Below are 8851 nucleotides of genomic sequence, written 5' to 3'. Positions count from 1 at the left end.
CTGAGTCATTAAATCAGTGAATGATTGAATCATTAAATCATTGAATGACTGAATGACAGAATCACAAATCACTGAATCATTAATTCAGTGAATGATTGAATCATTAAATCAGTGAATGGTTGAATCACAGAATCACAAATCACTAAATCATTAAATCAGTGAATGATTGAATCATTAAATCATTGAATGCTTGAATCACAGAATCACAAATCACTGAATCATTAAATCAGTGAATGACTGAATGACAGAATCACAAATCACTGAGTCATTAAATCAGTGAATGGTTGAATCAGAGAATCATAAATCACTGAATCATTAAATCAGTGAATGATTGAATCATTAAATCAGTGAATGATTAAATGACAGAATCACAAATCACTGAATCATTAAATCAGTGAATGACTGAATGACAGAATCACAAATCACTGAGTCATTAAATCAGTGAATGGTTGAATCAGAGAATCATAAATCACTGAATCATTAAATCAGTGAATGATTAAATGACAGAATCACAAATCACTGAATCATTAAATCAGTGAATGATTGAATCATTAAATCAGTGAATGATTGAATCACAGAATCATAAATCACTGAGTCACTAAATCAGTGAATGGTTGAGTCAGAGAATCATAAATCACTGAATCATTAAATCAGTGAATGATTAAATGGCAGAATCACAAATCACTGAGTCATTAAATCAGTGAATGACTGAATCACAGAATTACTGAATCAAAGCCTGGTTGGAAGGGACCTCAAGGACCATCTGGCCCAACCGTTCTAGGCAGCTGGATGGGCATCCCACAGCAGCCTGGGGCAAACCTTGAGGCTGAGCAGGTCTGAGTGCTGTAAAGCCCATATCCTGAGGCATTTGCACTTAAATCCCAGAGTGCAAGGAGGCAGATAGCAGGGTCAGGGGGGTAGGCAGTGGTGAGATTCAGCCTGGGCTGACTGATCATAGTATCACAGAATTGTTAGGGTTGGAAGGGACCTCAAGGCTCAGCCAGTCCCAACCCCCCTGCCATGCCCAGGGACACCTCACACTACAGCAGGTTGCTCACAGCCACATCCAGCCTGGCTGCAAACACCTCCAGGCAGGAGGCTTCCACCACCTCCCTGGGCAACCTGTGCCAGGCTCTCACCACCCTCCTGGGGAACAACTTCTTCCTCACAGCCAATCTGAATCTCCCCACTTCTAGTTTTGCTCCATCCCCCCCAGTCCTATCACTCCCTGACACCCTCAAAAGTCCCTCCCCAGCTTTCTTGGAACCCCCTTCAGATCCTGCAAGGCCACAATTAGGTCTCCTCAGAGCCTTCTCCTCTCCAGACTGCACAACCCCAACTGTCTCAGTCTGTCCTCACAGCAGAGCAGCTCCAGCCCTCTGCTCATCCTTGTGGCCTTTCTCTGGACACCTTCCAGCACCTCCAGATCCTTCCTGGCACAGAGGCTCCAAAACTGGCCCCAGAGCTCCAGCTGTGGTCTCAGCAGAGTGGAGCAGAGGGGCAGAATCCCCTCCCTGGCCCTGCTGGCTCTGCTTCTCTTGCTGCAGCCCAGGCTGTGGTTGGCTCTCTGGGCTGCAAGTGCTCCCTGCTGGCTCCTGTTGAGCTTCTCCTCCCCCAGCACCCCCAAGGCCTTTTCTTCAGGGTTGCTCTGAAGCCAGTCCCTGCCCAACCTATATTGGAGCTTGGGATTGCCCTGACCCAGCCACAGGACCATGCTCAGCACAGGCTCCTGCACAAGGTGTGTGTGTGGGGAAACCCCCAACATTCAGGAGGTTTTTTGTTAGTAACAGCCAAACAAAAGTTCCCCATGGAAAATGTCAATATTTCTGTTCACTGAAAGCAAGAGATTGAACACATCCAAGTGCCAGGTTCTACACATTGGCCACAACAACCCCATGCAGTGCTGCAGGCTGGGGGCAGAATGGCTGAGAGCAGCCAGGCAGAGAGGGACCTGGGGGTACTGGTTGACAGCAGCTGAACAGAAGCCAGCAGTGTGCCCAGGGGACCAAGAAAGCCAAGGGCAGGATGCAGGCCTGCATCAGGAACAGTGTGGCCAGCAGGAGCAGGGAAATCATTCTGCCCTGTGCTCAGCACTGCTTAGGCCACACCTTGAGTCCTGTGTCCAGTTCTGGGCCCCTCACTTTGAGAAGGACATTGGGAGACTTGAATGTGTCCAGAGAAGGGCAACAAAGCTGGGGAGGGGTCTGGAGCACAGCCCTGGGAGGAGAGGCTGAGGGAGCTGGGGTTGCTTAGCCTGGAGAAGAGGAGGCTCAGGGGAGACCTTCTTGCTCTCTCCAACTCCCTGCAGGGAGGTTGTAGCCAGGTGGGGGTTGGTCTCTTCTCCCAGGCAAGCAGCACCAGAACAAGAGGACACAGTCTCAAGCTGTGCCAGGGGAGGTTTAGGCTGCATGTGGGGAGAAAGTTCTTCCCAGAGTGAGTTGTTAGCCATTGGGATGTGCTGCCCAGGGAGGTGGTGGAGTCACCATCCCTGGAGGTGTTGAGGAAGAGCCTGGATGAGGCACTTGGTGCCATTGTTTAGTTGATCAGATGGTGTTGGGTGATAGGTTGGACTTGATGATCTCTGAGGTCTTTTCCAATCTGGTTAGTTCAGTTCAATTCAATTCAATTCAATTCAATTCAATTCTGTTCTAGAGAAGTATCCTCCTCAAAGAAAGAAATGATTCCAGCCCTCAAGGCACCAGGTCTGCTGCCCCTCTTCTGACACTACCATCAGCAGTGGTGCTGCTTGGGCAGTTGAGGTTCCACAGAACTTAAAACTGTTGTCTCAGCTCTGTAAAGAGGGTTTTTTTCCTCCCCTCTTCCTTCTTCTCCTTCTTCTTCATGTCCTACTACTGCAGTGGGAAAATGGAACATTCACACCCCCAAACATGCAAAGAAAACCCCACCAAACCCAACCCAGATGGCAGGAATGGGATTCCAAAGGAATTATTTCTTCATTTAAAAAGCCTTTTGAATTTAGTTTGGTTTCCAAGGCAGGCCTGGCAGCCTTGGAGCCTCATTCAGCAGCTCATATGCTGCTGGGATGATGATGCTGGGACATTTCCAATGACACCAGCCCCTAGGGGTGGGGGTTTTCCAGGGCCTGGATGGCAGCACATGTCCCAGGGTCACAGATGTGCTCCTGAGTCACAGAGTATGTTAGGGGTTAGAAAGGACCTCACTTAAGCCACATCTCACCTGCAGGACCTGCTGCAGCTGCTGCTGTGTCTTGCCAGGGATGGGCTGTGCAGACATGGGGCTCAGCTTGGACCCTGAAGGAGAGCTGCCAGCTTCCCACTGTGTCATAGAATGGTTTGGGTGGGAAAGGAGCTGTAAGATCATCCAGTTCCAACCCCTTGCCATAGGCAGGGACACTTTCTACTAGAGCAGATTGCTTAAGTCCTTGTCCAGCCTGGCCTTGAACACCTCCAGGCAGTGTCTCATCTCTCCTGTTGACTGTGTCCAGGTCCTAAGGAGGGGTTTTCCATAGCCTGGATGGCAGCACACGTCCCAGGGTCACAGATGTGCTCCTGAGTCACAGAGTCACAGAATGTTAGGGGTTAGAAAGGACCTCACTCAAGCCACATCTCACCTGCAGGACCTGCTGCAGCTGCTGCTGTGTCTTGCCAGGGATGGGCTGTGCAGACATGGGGCTCAGCTTGGACCCTGAAGTCACCTCCAGGGAGAGTCCCATCTCTCCTGTTGACTGTGTCCTTTCCTCTCCATCCCCAGCCCCGCAACCCTGCCCTCCTCTCCTCAGCATGCACAGAGCCTGGCAAAGGGTGCCTGGAGGGGGGGGAGCCTGCTCCCAAAACAGGCTCAGGGAAGGTGAGGTGAAGCAGGGCTGCTCCTCCAGCTACCCCTCCTGCCTCACATCCTCCTGTTGTCGTTTGGAGCCATGAGGCAAGCATGTCCCCACTGGCGATGCCCTCCATGACAGCAACACAGGGGCTAGGGGATGTTCTCAAGCCCCCAGCAGAAGCATGCTTCAAAAGCAAGACCATCTGGCCTTGCTCAGAGGGCTGCTTTCAAGCTGGGGGAGGGAGGGGAAGGAAAAAGTTTAATTGAAGGCTTTGATTAGCCTGGAAATTAGTGTTGGTGTGTACCTGGCCAGGGCCCTGTGGAAGGGAGCACTGAAAAATGATGGGGTGGAGGGTGGGGGGTGAGGCATTAGCAGCTTCCACAGCAGGTGCTCACCTCAGTGCTTGTCACGCTTGGGAACACTGAGTAAATCAAGTTTCACTAAGCACTTCTGGCTGCCTTGGGATGAAGCCAGACTTGGGCAGGCTGGAGAGCTGGGCAGGGAGAGATTTGATGAAGTTCAACAAGGGCAAGGGCAGAGTCTTGCACCTGGGAAGGAACAACTCCATGCACCAGTACAGGCTGGGGAAGGACCTGCTGGAGAGCAGTAAAGGGGAAAAGGCCCTGGGGGTCCTGGTGGATGGAAGGATGACCATGAGCCAGCAATGTGCTTCTGTGGCCAGGAAGGCAAATGCCTTTCTGGGGAGGATTACAAGGGTTGTGACCAGTAGGTCAAGAGAGGTTCTCCTCCCCCTCTACTCTGCACTGCTGAGGCCACATCTGGAATACTGTGTCCAGTTCTGGACCCCTCAGTTCAAGAAGGACCTCAGGGAACTGCTTGAGAGAGCCCACCGTAGAGCCACAAAGATGATTAAGGGAGTGAAACATTTCCCTTATGAGGAAAGGCTGAGGGAGCTGAGGGCTCTGTAGCTTGGAGAAGAGGAGCCTGAGAGGTGACCTCATCAATGCTGCTGAAGCTGTGCAGGGTGAGTGCCCAGAGGCTGGAGCCAGGCTCTGCTGGGTGCTGCCCAATGCCAGCACAAGGGGCAGGGGTAGAAGTTGAGGCATAGGAAGCTCCATGGAAAAAGGAGAAGGAATTATTTCCCTGTGAGGATGACAGAACCCTGGAACAAGCTGCTCAGGGGGGTTGTGGAGTCTCCCTCTCTGGTGAGATTCAAGTCCCACCTGGCTGTGTTCCTGTGTGATCTGCTCTAGGTGCCCCTGCTCTGGCAGAGGGTTGGACTGGATGAGCTTTGGAGGTCCCTTCCAGCCCCTGAAATTCTGTGAAGCACCAAGAAATGAACAAATCCCTTGGTCAAACATTCCCCAAGGACAAGCAGCACTTGTGACAGAGGACCCCCTCCCCACCCCCCAAAAGGAGCAGAGGAGGTTTGGCTGGACACATGAGGAATGATCCTCTCATCCTTCCTGCATGCACTAAGCAACCTCCAAAGCCCAAGCTGGCTTTGCTCTGACCTTACTTTGCAACTCAGGCAGCAGCAATTTTATTGTCTGAGCCATGGCTGCCTTGGCTTTGGGAGTGACAAAGGGGACAAGTGAGGTGCTCAGGAGTGACTCTCTCACCAGGAGCCTGACCAGACACTGCCATCAGCCCTGCAAACCATCCTCATGCCTGCCTCAGGAGCAAGATGAAGAGCAAACAGCAGAGTGTTGAGCACAATGCCAGGTGAGGCTGTGCAAAAGAGGTGGTAAAAGGCCTCTCAACGGGGCTCAGGGAATCCACTTACCCCACAGCCAGGGCAAAAGAGGAACCCTGAGCTGCTACTTTAGAGATTGCATTAGCAGATCAAGGTCACAAGGAGCAGGGGCTTCCTTCTGCCAGACAGTTGCCAGAGGTGGAGTCTGGCAGCCCATCAGGCAGCAGGAGCCATCAGGCCCCTGACAAATAATTAAATTAGGCACAGCTTGCTTGCCTAAAACGATCATTCCTTGGAGGCTGGGAGGAAAAAGGGTTCAGGCAAGCAGCAGAGGAGCTGCAGAGCTTTGAGTGAGCGTGCAGGAACCATAGAACGCTTTGGGTTGGAAGGGACCTTCAAGATCATCCTGTTCCAACCCCCCTGCCATGGGCAGGGACACTTTCCACCAGCCCAGCTTGCTCAAGGCCTCATCCAACCTGGCCTAGAACACCTCCAGGGAGGGGACATCCACAGCCTCCCTGGGCAACCTGTGCCAGTGTCTCACCACCCTCACTCTAAAGAACTTCTTCCTCATCTCCAGTCTCAGTCTCCCCTCTCCCAGCTCAAAACCATTGTCCCTCATCCAGGGGAGGGCTACAGAGCAGGAGGTTTGTTGCTGTTATTATCATTCTATTATCATGCCACCACAGAGCAGGGCTCTCTTCCTCCTCAGTGACTCCTGTGGCTGTCCCTGCAGAGGGAAGTGGCTCTGATGCTGACAGCCACACACACAGCAGCTCGGGGTCTCCTCCTTCCCTCAGGCCCCTTCTTGCACCCTGTGCTGAGACCTCCAGCATGCTCCTGGCTTCTCCCTCACCCCCTGCTCTGCCTCCCAAAGCTGAGGCCATCAGCTCCTGCCACCTTGTACTCAGCTCTGGGGAGGCCACAGCTCGAGTGCTGTGGCCAGGTTTGGGCACCTCCAGCCAAGAGAGATGTGGAGGGGCTGGAGCCAGGGCAGAGCAGGGCAAGGAAGCTGGGAAGGGCCTGGGGAAGAAATCTGATGGAGAGAGACTGAAGGAGCTGGGGATGGTTAGTGTGAAACAGAGGAGGCTGAGGGCAGACCTCATGGCTCTCTACAGCTCCCTGACAGGAGGTTGTGGAGAGGCTGCTGCTGGTCTCTGCTCACAGGTCATTAGTGACAGGACAAGAGGAACAGCCTCAGGCTGTGACTGGGCAGGGTTAGGCTGCACATTAGGAAACATTTTCCCCATCCAGAGTGGTCAGGGACTGGAATGTGCTGCCCAGGGAGGTGGTGGAGTCCCCAGGCCTGGCTGTGTTTCAAGGTGGTTTGGCTGTGGTGCTTGGGGCTATGGTTTGGGGGTGACCCTAGCAGAGCAGGGCTCTGGGTTGGACCTGGTGATCCTGAGGGTCTCATCCAACCTGAATGTTTCTGTGTGATCCTGTGGCAGCCACTGCCGTCTCTCCCCGCAGTGTCTGTCACCTGCATCCCCCTGAGCTGGTGGCCCCCCAGGGGAACACGGTAGCCCCCAGCTTCAGGAGGCTTCTCCATTTGTCTCTGGGAACAGAAATCATTCATGGGGAACCCCTTCAGCCTCAGGAACTGCAGGAGGGGAAGGAGGAGCTTCCCCTCCAGGGCTAGAGTTTGGTCACTGGGGATGCAATCTTGCCTCCACTTCTCTGCTTGGGGTTTTGTCTTCTTCTTTTTGTTTACTTTTTCCCCTCCCCGTCGCTTTAACTTTGTCGGTGGCTGTTCCTGTTTTCGTTCTTTTGTTCTTCTGTTCTTTTTTCTGTCGTTCTGTGTTTTGGACGCGGGGTGCCTGCAGGGCAGCTTCCATGAACACAGCTCAGTTTTTACGCCCCTACATAAAGCAGGGGGCAGACCCCCACCCGCTGGCTGGCAGGTCCTGTTTGCAAGGTGCAAGATCCCCCTCGCTCTTCATTCTTTCAGCTAAGTGGCTGCTAAACGGTTTGTGCTCCGGCTGCGGGACGCAGCTGTCGAGGGGAGCCCAGCTCCTTTCTCCACCCGGGCTCCCTGCCTCGGCATCGCGGGGCTGAAGGCAAGCCCTGCTCTCATGGGATCCTTTCACTTGACCTTCATGATCATCCAGTCCCAACCATCCTCTAACTCCACCAAGGCTGGCGCTAAGCCATGGCCCTCAGCACCACAGCTCTGCCTCCCTCAAACCCCTCTATGGCTAGGGATTCCACCACCTCCCTGGGCAGCCTGTGCCAGCCTTTGAGAACGCTTTCAGTGAGGAAATTTCTTCTAACGTCCAACCTAAAGCTCCCCTGGGGCAACTTGAGGCCATTTCCTTTTGGTTTATCACCTGGTAATAGGGTGAAGAAGAAGAGCCCAACCCCCACCTGGCTCCAGTCTCCTCTCAGGGAGCTGTAGAGAGCAATGAGGTCTCCCCTCAGCCTCCTCTTCTCCACACTAAACCCCCCCAGCTCCCTCAGCTGCTCCTCCCCAGCCCTGTTCTCCAGACCCTTCCCCAGCAATGAGGTCTCCCCTCAGCCTCCTCTTCTCCACACTAAACCCCCCCAACTCCCTCAACTGCTCCTCACATCCCTGTTCTCCAGACCCTTCCCCAGCTTGGTTGCCCTTCTCTGGACCTGCTGCAGCCTCTCAATGTCCTTCCTGGAGTGAGGGCCCCAAAACTGAGCCCAGGACTCAAGCTGTGGCCTCACCAGTGCAGAGTACAGAGGGACAATCCCTGCCCTGCTCCTGCTGTCCACACCATGCTCCAGACCTTCTTGGCCACCTGGGCACCCCCTGGCTCACAGCTGTCAGACAGCACCCCCAAGGTCTTTCTCTGCTGGGCAGTTTCCAGCCACTCTGCCCCAAGCTTGCAGCACTCATGGGGCTGTGGCTGGGAAGATTCCCTTCCTGCAGCAGCCTTTCATGATGGACCTCTGGACTGGTCCAGCACCACCATGGACCAGAACAGAACCTCCAGTCATGGCTGTGCCCTCCCCCATGACTTTCAAAGGGTCTGGAAAAGTGTGTATCACCATGTCCTACCTTGGGCCTTGGTCTTCCTCTCTGTAGGAACATATGGAAGGCAAGGACAGCCCCATACTTCTCCTCCCAGCAGCCCCAGCTGCTGCTTCCTCCCCATGTGAAAGCCATTCCTGACTACACCTGGGCCAGCCAGCAGCAGCAGCTGTGGGGAGAGGATAATTTACAGAGCTGCCATCTTCAGAGAGGTATCTGCTGGGCTCCAGCTGCTGGAGGCAAAGGGAAAGGGCAGTCAGCAATGCTGTGGACCAGCCCAGCCACCTCTTCCCTAGGGGTGAGCAGGACTTGGGTCATGCAGGCAGGTCCTGCCTCACCAGCCTGACCTCCTTCTATGCCCAGGTGACCTCCTGGTGGATGTGGGGCAGGCTGTGGA

The sequence above is a fragment of the Dryobates pubescens genome, chromosome 18, assembly GCF_014839835.1.
Source record: "Dryobates pubescens isolate bDryPub1 chromosome 18, bDryPub1.pri, whole genome shotgun sequence".
In the NCBI taxonomy this organism is placed as follows: Eukaryota; Metazoa; Chordata; class Aves; order Piciformes; family Picidae; genus Dryobates; species Dryobates pubescens.
This window is presented reverse-complemented; position numbering follows the sequence as displayed.